This window comes from Sorex araneus, chromosome 1 (assembly GCF_027595985.1).
Source record: "Sorex araneus isolate mSorAra2 chromosome 1, mSorAra2.pri, whole genome shotgun sequence".
In the NCBI taxonomy this organism is placed as follows: Eukaryota; Metazoa; Chordata; class Mammalia; order Eulipotyphla; family Soricidae; genus Sorex; species Sorex araneus.
The window spans coordinates 40,926,734-40,938,561 of NC_073302.1; the positions used below are offsets into that span (position 1 = coordinate 40,926,734).

General features: G+C 44.3%; 1 pseudogene; it reads right to left on the reverse strand.

Moving 5' to 3' along the window:
- Positions 1–10,282: 10,282 nt before the first annotated feature.
- LOC101557837 (trifunctional enzyme subunit beta, mitochondrial-like) lies at positions 10,283–11,621 on the reverse strand (annotated as a pseudogene).
- Between the last annotated feature and the right edge of the window lie 207 nt (positions 11,622–11,828).

The window sequence follows — 11,828 nt, forward strand, 5'->3', positions numbered from 1 at the left end:
ACACTGTTGGGAAATGCAGTGTTGCCTATCTTCCCACAGGATCCTGAGACTTTGCATGTCCAGCGCTGTATGGATCTACTTTCCTTTATATCTACTCCTCTTTGGTCCCACCTGCCTCAGTGACTGGCACCGGAGCTGCTCTGCCCCCAGGTTTCTGGGTGTTGTTCATGAAGCCTCCTTTTCCTCTTTCATCAAATTGTCACCCCTCCTCTTTCCTTCTTTTATCTCATTTGAACTAACAATTACTCATCCTTTAAGAGGTGGGGTAGGTCCCATTTTCTTTCTGCTCCTCTTTGTTCGGTAGATACGCTATTCCACTGACCTCTCAGAGACCTTTGAGCTGGTCTCTCTTAGAGCACTTAAGCTTTATGACAATTGATTGATTTGTTTTGTTTTGTTTTGTTTTCCTATGGGTCACTCTCCCACCACTTTTGGTCTTCTCAACTCTAAATCCCCAGAACCTAAGGAAGTGAACAGGTCATTGGTAGGTCAGAGAGGGCAGTGGAAGAGAGAGAATCAAGTTTGAAAGTATTCTAAAGAAGGAAAATAATTTTTTTTTTTGCTTTTTGGGTCACACCTGGTGATGCTCAGGAGTTACTCCTGGCTCCACACTCAGGAATCACTCTTGGCAGTGCTGGGGGAACATATGAGATGCCGGGTATCAAACCCTGAATGGCCGTGTGCAAGGCAAATGCCCTACCCTGTATACTATCACTCCGGCCCCAAGGAAAATGATTTTCCCTCTTTCCTTCTTTGTTCTTGACTGAGACTCCTATGATTGAGAGAGAGAGAGAGAGAGAGAGAGAGAGAGAGAGAGAGAGAGAGAGAGTGAGAGACATTATGGGCTTGAGAGATAGTACAGTAAGTAGGGTGCTTGCATTGTGCATAGTTGACCTATGTCAATCATGTGGTCCCCTGAGCACTGCCAAGGAGTGATTCCTGAGTATGGAGCCAGGAGTAACCCCTAAGTATTAGCGGGTGTGACCCTAAAACAAAAAATAAACAAACACAGAGAAAGTTTAGGCCAGGAATGTCTCACAGTGGCAGGAGACTTGTCTTACCTGTGTGAAGTTCTGGATTCAACCCCAAGCACTGCAAAGAAGGAGAGAATTACTAAAAAGTGAGTAAAAACAAGTAAAAGGAATTAAAAAATAAATTAGTAAAAATTAAAAGAGATTAACAAGAGAAAAAAAATCCCATAAATTTATAAACATCTTATGTATATATGGGAGGTACCTGGGGAAAATGAATACCTACGTTAGCTGGCTTAGAATTCATCATCATCGTTATTATTATTACATTAATTTTATTCACTTATTGTTTTTTGGGCCACACTCGGCAGTGCTCTGGGCTTATTTCTGACTCTGTGCTCAGGGATCACTCCTGGCCTACTTCAGGAGAACATAAGGGATGCTGGAAATCAAACCCAGGTTGACTGCATGCAAGGCAAGTACCCTACCTGCTGTACCATCACTCCACATTTAGAATTTAGAACTAAAGGCCAGAGAGTTAGTATAGGGGTTGTGGTATTTGCCTGGCACAGAGACAGCCTGGTTTGATCCCCAGCACTGCGTATAGTTTCCTGAGCACCACTAGGAGTGATCCTTGAACCCCAAACCAGGAAAAAGCTCTGAATACAGCTAGTGCCCCCTTGCCCCCCACCCACAGAGTAAACCCTGAGCACCGCTGGGGCTCATCAGGATTAAATGCTGTCCATTAGTAATCTCCCGTCAGGATTAAATACTGTCTTAATAGGGTAAGGGGAGAGGTGTGGTCCTCTTACGGGTGTCTGCTAGCTTCTAGTGTCTTCTAGCCCCACACCTGGGATCAAAGCCAGCCTTCTGGCCGGGCTACTGTCGGCTTCTTATTGAAAGTTAAATCTTTAGGGGGAGGGGGAAGTCCAGAAAAAGCTCTCCCTGCATTTGCTGTTTCCCAGCATCTGCTGTTCAAAGGCATCTCTAGACCAAAGCAGCCTATTTTGGTTGAGATGTCCTGAAAGCTCTAGTTATATTTTGAAGTGGCATATCCTGTTACTTTTAACCCCCTGCCTCTGAAACTTTCCCATGAAGTTTTGCAGCCTAGAAGCTGAGTGATGAGACTCCACTGAACTGTTCCTGACCGAGCAGTGAGAACAGATGTCACTACTCACCAAGTTGGGTCTATTTCAGTACCAGGTATTTCAGATGGGTCCTAGCAAAGTCAGACTCTCTGTGCTAAAAACAGCGCTGAGGGCTGGAGTGAGAGCACAGAGGGTAGGGTGTTTGCCTTGCACACAGCTGACCAGGGTTTGACCCCTAAAAGCCCTCCAGGAGTAATCCTCGAGCACTGCTAGGTGTGGCCCAAAATCAATAATAATATCACTGTATCACTGTCATCCCGTTGTTCATCAATTTGCTTGAGCAGGTGCCAGTAACATCTCCATTCGTCCATGTCATGTGCTAATATAGCCTGATGGCGTATTGGGGGCTCTTTCAGGATCAGGAGAATAAATAATAATAATAATAATAATAATAATAATAATAATAATTTTTAAGAAACCTAATACATGGAACTATTTGATGAGAAACTTTTATTTATTTTAAATCAAATTTTTATCCTTATTGCCGATCCACCACCTTTTCCCCCTTGGCGGCTTGCAGGCCGCCATCTTCCAGAAGCCAATGGACAGACAGGTTTGGGCCCACAGTGATGAGGCATGCGGGGTCTCATGGGATGGGGGTGGGGCCGGCCTTTCCTCCCCTGCACCAACCAGACCTTGAGTCACTGCCCACCAATGGCCTCTCCGGCTCCTGATCAAGTTGCTGAACAGCCATGATCCCAGAGACTCAGAAAGAAATCTCGGAACCCAGAGGCTTTTGGCAGAAATCCCTCCAGGTTTAATTATTTAATTTATTATTATTTAATTAATTTATTTAATTCCAGAATTCCACACTCATGCGTCCGCACTAGTGGCCACACAACATCATATACTATTTATAATCAGCAATAGAAAACAAAGTGTTTAGTGTTGCCTTTTTGGCAAATCTAAGAATTGGGGAAAAATCTCAAATAACAATGGTGGGTCTGGTGTCGAAATATTGAATGTGATCAAAGTAGAGAGAGAGAGTAATGTGGAAAATCATCTGCCACACAGGTAGGGGGAGGGTGTGGAATGGGGTACGGTATACTGGGGTTTTTGGTGGTGGAAAATGTTCTCTGGTGAAGGGAGAGGTGTTCCATCATTGTACGATCGAGACTTAAATCCGAAAGCCTTGTAACTGCTCTCACAGTGATTCAATAAATAATTTTTTTAAAAAATCATCAATGGATGTTAAATCTTGTCAAAAGCTTTCTATGCATCTATTGATAAAATGATGTGATTTTATTTGTCCTTTTGTTGATGTGCTATATCACATTTAATTGATGTGTGTACATTGAAACATCCTTGTATCCCTGAGATAAATTCCATTTGATCATAAAAATAATTTATCCTATGTCAAAATTTAAAATTTATCAGTGTTCACGTTCTACAGCACTGCTGTGCATTTCCCAGCACCAGAGTGCCAACATCTGGCATGAACACACACACACACACACACACACACACACACACACACACACACACACACACACACACACCTATCTCAGGGCCCTTCACAACAGCCTTTAGCATCTGCGCTTCTAGTGATAGTCTCTAAGGGGTTTTCATTGGCTGTTGACTATCCCCTGGTTTGTTTCTCTCCACACCATGCAGTAAGAGATGCTCTGGTGTTGGTCTTTCTCCTTTCGACTGGCTTCACTCAGCACAAGGCCCTCCAGTTCCATAGCGAACTGTAAGAGTTTATCTTTCCACAGAGCTGAGTTGTATTTCACTGTGTCTATATACCAATATTTATTCCTTTATTTTTATTTAATATTTTTGTTTGTTTTGGGGCCACAGCTAGTGGTACCCTGGGGCTACTCCTGACTCTGTGCTCTGTGGTTCTGGTGGTGTGGGGAGCCAAGCAGGACTATCTCTCTCTCTCTCTCTCTCTCTCTCTCTCTCTCTCTCTCTCTCTCTCCACACACTTTGGGCATTGTGTTTTGTACAGGTACTGAAAGGTTCTCACATATATCTTTTTACCTACTTTCCAGTACTCAGTTTTTGTCCAGAGCAATTATTGCATAGTGATCCCTTCTCTATCCTGTCTTCCCCATCCTTCCACTTGTGGCAAGTTTCCAAGCATGGACCAGTCCTCTGGCCCTCATTTCTACTGTTCTTGGGATCCCATATTTCTTTTGGGGCTCCTTGCTAAAATTCTGAGGGAAATGTATTTGTTTGCTGAGTCCTTTGTTTCATCAGGAATTACTGGTTGGGTAGAGAGAATTGAGGCCCAACCACACACACACACACACACACACACACACACACACACACACACACACACACACACACTGAACTGATACCTGCACACCTGTTGCTTAAGGGAGCATGTACTAGACATTGCCCTCATCACAGACAGGGCTTGAGAAGCACAGAAGTCTACTTCATTCCAGCTCTGGAAGCTAGAACTCAGAAATTACTTTGTTGGGTAGGTTCCCTTGGGCCTCTGAGGGAGAAATTGCTCAGACCTCACTCTTAGCTGGCTGTGGAAATGGGCAACCAAAGCATGTTTGGGGATTTTGTTTTCTTTTGTTTTGTTTTTGCTCTTTGAGCCACACCCAGATTGGACTTCCCCTGGCACTGCACTCAGGGGTCACTCCAGGCAGGCATGAGGAAGACCATACAAGGTGTCCGGGATTAAACCCAGGTCACCCTAGTGCAAGAAAAATGCCCTACCTGCTTTCTGGTCCTAGCTCTGGCATGCTTCTATGGGCACATCATTCTACTCTGTCTTTAAGTGGTTTTTCCCTGAGTCTTTGTCTTCAGATGTTATCGTCTTTCTTTTCCTCCTCCACCTTTATTTATTTTGGGCCACCTCCTGCAGTGTACAGATGTTAGACTCAGTAAAATTACATAAAATTCATGAAATATAGCAAAGAATAAAACAGGCTGGTCAGGGAGATGGCTCAAACAGTTGGAACACATATGTGCTAGAGCCCAGCTTTGATCCCCAGCACTGTATGGTCCCCTGAGCATTGCTGGGGGTGACACTCCAACAACAAGCTGGGAGTAGACCCTGAGAACTAGCCAGGTATGGTCCAAAAATTAAAAAAAGGGAAAAAAGAGAAAGCAAAAATTAGTAATAAAGAAAGAAAAGAAGGAGCGGAGAGATTGTATAGGGATTAAGGTTTGCTCTGTACATGACTCACCCAGGTGTGAGTCCTAATACCTCATACGATCCCCTGAGCACCACCAGGAATGATCCCTGAGTGAAGAGTCAGAAATAAGCTCTGGACACTGCCACATATAGCCCCAACACCACCCCACTCCCACAAAAAAACCAAAAAAAAAAAAAGAGAGAAAAGAAAATACAGGTAAAACACTAAGAAAATGACTTCAGTGGAGTCTTCAACGATTGAATTCCATCTGTTAAGAGAAACAATAGCAGAAGTAAGCAAGTAAAACTACAGCAAACTAAAATACATTCGGCCCAGGGACTGGAGCAATAGCACCTCGGGTAGGGCATTTGCCTTGCACGCAGCTGACCCGGTTCGATTCCCAGCATCTCATATGGTCCCCTGAGCACCGCCAGGGGTGATTCCTGAGTGCAGAGTCAGGAGTAACCCCTGTGCATTGCCAGGTGTGACCCAAAAAGAAAAAACAAAAACAAAAACACCAAACATTCGGCCCAGAATAAAGAATCACTAAAATGAAAGGACAAACTATTGACTGGGAAAACTATTCGCACACCAACTATTTGACAAAGAGCTAAGACATAAGATATATAAAACACTCACAAGACTCAATGATATTAAAACAAACAACCCATCAAAAAAATAAATCAATAGAAGGGCTGGAGAGATAGTACAGGGGGTAGGACACTTGCCTTGCACACAAGCAATCTGAATTTGGCCCCCAGCACCTCATATGTTCCCCCAGTCTGCCAGGAGTGATTTCCTGAATGCCCTGACTGGCTCTGGGTGTGGCTGCGGTGGAGGAGAGTTGAACAGACACTTGTTCAAAGTAAACAAAGAGATGATTCGGTGGCAGGTGCGTCGGAAACATCTATTCATGAAGCAGTTATTAACGGTATTATAAATCACCGTATCTCAATAAAAATGAGGGTATAAACTAAGAAAACATCTGGTGAGTAGACACACGAATGAATAACCACCACCATGGATTATTAGGGAAATGCAAATCAAAACATGAGATAAGATCTTGCCCCCCCGGTGAGATTGGCCTGTATTGGCCAATCTGATTTGAAGAGCATGCTTTGTATGTCTTTCAGGAGGTGAAAGAAAGAAACCATTCTTCCAAAATGGTTTTTTCTGGAGTTTTGCATACATAAAAGTTAATCTGGGATGGGACTGGAGTGATAGCACAGCAGGTAGGGTGTTTGCCTTGCCTTGCACACGGCCAACCCGGGTTTGATTCCCAGTATCCCATATGGTGTTCTGAGCACCGCCAGGAGTAATTCCTGAGTGCAGAACCAGGACTAACGCCTGTGCATCGCCAGGTGTGACCCAAAAAGAAAAAAAAAAAGCTAATCTGGGAAATTAACAGGAAAGCCTTGCTCTGCTGATAGTCTGTTCATATTACAGATTGTTGATGATCTTTTCACAATCTCATAGATTCTTTCCTAGCACTATAGCACTGTTGTCCTGTTATTCATCGATTTGCTTGAGCTGGCACCAGTAATGTCTCCATTGTGAGACTTGTTATTATTGTTTTTGGCACATCGAATACGCCACAGGTAGCTTGCCAGGCTCTGCCGTGCGGGTGGGATACTCTCGGTAGTTTGCCGGACTTTCCGAGAGGGATGGAGGAATCTAACCCGGGTTGGCCATGTGCAAGGCAAATGCCCTATCCGCTGTGCTATGGCTCCATAGATTCTTCTGTGGCTTCTCCTTTTCTGAGGGGATCCACTCTTTTCTGGGTGTGGACTTAGATTTCTGCATCTGGTTGGTGCCTCAGTTTTTTCTCTCCAAAGAGTTCAAGATTTGGGTCTTCAAGCTTGTGCTCTCCCTTGAATATGTTTGTTTCTCTGTTTCTTTGCTTACTATTTCTACTCTGGAGAAGTCAGTATTCTCTCTCAAATCTGTACCTTTCCCCTTCTCACCCCTCATTTCTTTCTAAATAAGTTTCAATACAAACATAAAAAAATTTAATATCAGGGCTGGAGCGATAGCACAGCGGGGAGGGTGTTTGCCTTGCACACTGCCAACCCGGGTTCAATTCCCGGCATCCCATATGGTCCCCTGAGCATCTCCAGGAGTAATTCCTGAGTGCAAAGCCAGAAGTAACCCCTGAGCATTTCCGGGTGTGACCCAAAAAGCAAAAATAAATAAATAAATAAATGAAATGAAAAAAAATCTTCAAAATCTTTATTTTATTATTTTATTATTATTTCCCCCCCTTTTTTGATTCACCATGAGATACAGTTACAAAGCTTTCACATTTGAACTTCGTTCATGCAATCATCAAACACCCATTCCTTCACCAGTACACATTTTCCACCACCAAAATCCTCAGTCTTCCCTCCCCTCCACCCCTGGCTCCAAACCTTCCCTGCTTGTGAGGCAGACAATTTCCCCCATACTCTCTCTCTACTTTGGTTACATTCAATATTTTGACAACAGTCCCACCACCAGTCAAACCTGCTGAAAAGGCAGTGCTAGCTGATTTGTTTTGTATTGCTTGTTATGGATAGAATATAATATTCAGGAAATTCTGTGTTTTTCTCTTCCAGAAGCTTTAATTTATAGTCTCTGGGTCTTGGCCGTTGATGAGATTACATGGCACTGGGGGCAGTTTGTGGGCGTGACTGCCAAGCTACTGGAAAACTGGGGACTTGTGGGGAGGAGGCCCAGTCCTGATCCAAGCGGGCCTGGAGATCTCAGTCAAGGATTCTCTCCTACCTTTGCGCTACAGGCCCTAATTGTGTCTTTTGATCTCTTTTGAGACTTAGAGTATCTGAAATAAGGCCAATAAGTGAGCTTATATAGCTGATTCAGAGGTGGTTTGTGGGTGTGTCTCTCACATACCTAACTTTCAGCCATTTAATTTCTTGGAAAACTTGGCCCCAAGTTGTTGGGGTCTGGCTAAAGGCACAGCAACAATTTTGGGGTATCAAGAAGTCTGGAGGCACCATCGGACTGCTGATGCAGTTGCCCCACAGGTACAGGTTGAACTGCTGGCGGCACCATACCCCCAGTACAAACTTTCTTGTTTCACCAAAAAAAAAAAAAAAAAAAAGAGCTCAGGATTTGTATTTCAAAGGAATGTGGTGTTCATGCCTTTGAGCTTGTTTAAGGTTAGAGAATCTCTTGTTAAGCTTTAATTATTTCTCAAAAGTGCATTGAGGCACAGGGGTGCTACTATCTGCCTCCTACAAAAGGAGTGAAAGGGACCTAAGATCTAATGGTGAAGGTCTTCCTAAGGGCGAGGTTATCATTTGGTAAAGGCGCCTTCACATAGGAAGTGGTTGTTAGAATGTCTTCCTGGTTGTTATTCTAAAAAAAAAAAAAAAAAAAAGGAAAATAGTTTATGATTCTCTTTCCAGAAAAGTGCATTTATAAAGAAAGAAATTGCTCTGTATTTCCTTTATGCTTAGCAATTGGACATTTTTTTTTTCTTTTTGGTTCATACCCGGCGATGCACAGGGGTTACTCCTCGCTCTGCACTCAGGAATTACCCCTGGCGGTGCTCAGGGGACCATATGGGATGCTGAGAATTCGAACCGGGTCAGCCGCGTGCAAGGCAAACACCCTACCTGCTGTGCTATCACTCCAGCTCCCAAGCAATTGGACATTTTATTGTAATTAATGCAGGTCTAGGTCCTTTCATTTTACTATTCTTGGTGCTGAGCAGGTCCTTTTACTTTACTGTGAAAGTTTATGCCTTTCTTCATTCTTGGAAACTTGCCATTATTGTTTCTTTCTTTGTTTTCCTCAAAAGTTCTCCACTCTGGGGGCCTGAGTGATAGTACAGCAGATAGGGCATTTGCCTTGCATGTGGCTGACCTGGAATTTCAATCCCTGGAATCCCACATGGTCCCCTAAGCACCTGAATTACTCAGGAGTAATTCCTGAGTGCAGAGCCAGGAGTCTGAGCATCGCCGGGTGTGACCCAAAAAGCAAAAAAAAAAAAAAAAAAAAAAAAATCTTCACTTTACTAAAGTTATTCAGCATGGTATTTATGTATCAAAACATTTACCCTGAAAACATACCCCAAGTTTTCAGGGCTGTTTAGACTAATTTATCTTCTCATAATTCGGTTAGTTTAGGCACTTTGGTTTGTACTTTATGGCAAAAACAGCTTATCTTTCGATCACAAATAAGACTGTGTATGTTCTGCAAATGTGAAGAACCTCAGCTAACCTCCTCTCCAAACTCTCACACTCAAGGAGTGTTTAAGGAACAAATCAAAAAACACTTGCTTAAATTTATAGCTGTGCGAGATTCAGGTGACTAAGAAATGCCCTAAAGAACAGCAAGCTGGAGTGACTGAAAAGTTCAGTAACGCTTACTTGCCAAGTGATAGAAGGCTATGGGTCTTGTTTTTCTAAGAGCGCAGAAAGAAACTTGGTAGCTCTCACTGAGTAACACACTGAAACGGCGCTGCCCACTGTGAGTGCCGTGCAGAAAGTCCTGGTTCCCCATTTTTGTACTTATTTGTGGTAAGTTTCTACTGTCATGCACAGGCAGCCACCAAACTATACTGGCCTTCTTCTTTCTGTAATATGTTGGCAGCTGTCATGACTAGCTGGCAGCTGGTGCCTCCGAACAGGTGTCCCAGGAACAACAACTTCCCCACCTCCCGACCCCGCAGTTGTTCATCACGTCCAGTGGAAGCAATCCAACTTTGGTTTTTCTTCCCAGGGAGTTTTGTGCAAACCAGCCATAATCCACTGCTTTAAAATTAGCCAAATGCTGACCCGAGGAAGCTTCACTGTCACTGTCACTGTCATCCCGTTGCTCATCGATTTGTTCGGGAGGGCACCAGTAACGTCTCTCTTTGTGAGACTTATTGTTACTGTTTTTGGCATATCCAATACGCCACGGGTAGCTTGCCAGGCTCTGCCATGTGGACTCGATACTCTCGGTAGCTTGCTGGGCTCTCCGAGAGGGGCGGAGGAATCGAACATGGGTCAGCAGCATGAAAGGCGAACGCCCTACCTCCGTGCTATTGCTCCAGCCCGAGGAAGCTTCATGAAATTCAAAAGCTTCCATATTTTTTCACTGTTAATCTTCCCCTTCCTAGAGCTTTTGGAGTGGCATAGGTTGGTTTAAGTAAGAGTTGAGCTTTTGAATCATGAGACACACACACAAAATCCCTTCAGCAGGCCTTGGGTTTGTAACACACAGCCAGAGCTTTCTCATCTGCTATGATCAGCGTTGCTGGTATACCATCAGTCAGGAAAGAAGAACTGGCAGCCGCCAAGGAGCTGAAGGAGCTGGAGCCGCCCAAATAGGTGAGTGCAGGTTGGCATTAGCCATCTGCTCCAGGGAGGAAAGATGAACGCCATTGATCTTTGGTAGCACTGCAGCACTGTCATGCCATTGTTCATCAATTTGCTTGAGCGGGCATCAGTAACCCTCCATTGTGAGTGAGACTTGTTACTGTTTTTGCCATATCGAATATGCCACAGTAGCTTGACAGGCTCTGCCATGCAGGTGGGATACTCTTGGTAGCTTGCCGGGCTCTCCGAGAGGTAACTGTATCTTTGGTAACTGTATCTTTTCCTGACACTTTAAAGGGCACAACATTAGAAAGGATTCCCTCATCCTGTGCCCTCTTGGGTGTGTGAGAGCAGAACATTCTCATCCTGTTCTGTCCACCCAAGGGAAAAGGCAGCAGCCAGGTAGTCTGCAGAGTGATCCGTGGTCTCATTGATTGTGAACTCCGCTACTGCAGGGAGCTTGGGGGATAGAGGAGATTCCGTGAGAACTTGGATATTAAAGACAGTGGCTGACCCAGAGTTATGGCTATATGGAGATCAAGCATCATTTTCCTCCCTTTCCACGAGTGGCGGATAGCGACATCAGACATGAACTCTCCTCTCCTCGCCACATTCGCATCATGCTGCCTAGCAGCCAGCCATCCCGTCTGTGCTCATGGCTCAGTTGGCAGAGGTGCCAGACGTGGTGACTATGTGAGCAGAGGTCTTGTCCTGTTCGAGAATCCAGCTCCAATGGCCTCCTCCCCAGCCACATGGCTTGCTTTCACTTCCTGAATAACTGTGCCAAAGAAAAAATAATCCGCAACTTCCTTTGGGATCCTTGGGAACAACTTTTGGGGTTGTTTGATGTGACAACCCCAAAAGTGCTGCTCTTCTGAAATTGTCTGGTATCAGATCTTTATACGAAGAGCCCGATGGAAAAAATGGTGAGCGAACACCTTCTACCACCACCATATTCCTTAAGTTGGGCTTGGCAAAGGTCATCTTTGACTTGGTTTTAGCAGCTGGGGCAGCTTGCAGCTGGAAGGAAAAACTCAGGGCCCATTCTGAGGTTCTGGGAAGGATTTTCAAGGTGTAAGTCAGGATGGACGTCATTCTGAAATTTAGGCCCATGGTTCCTTGACTCCGGCTGCTGGCAAGCTTCAGACCTGGAGATGAAATTCGCTGGTGTCATTATGTTTCTTTTAGTCCTGCCCCCCACCATCTTCTCTGTTTTCATTTTCTGGGATTCCTTTTAAATGAGATGGCAGAGTTTTGGGTCAGGTAGCTCACCTTTTTAAAAAAAAAATTTTATTATTAGCA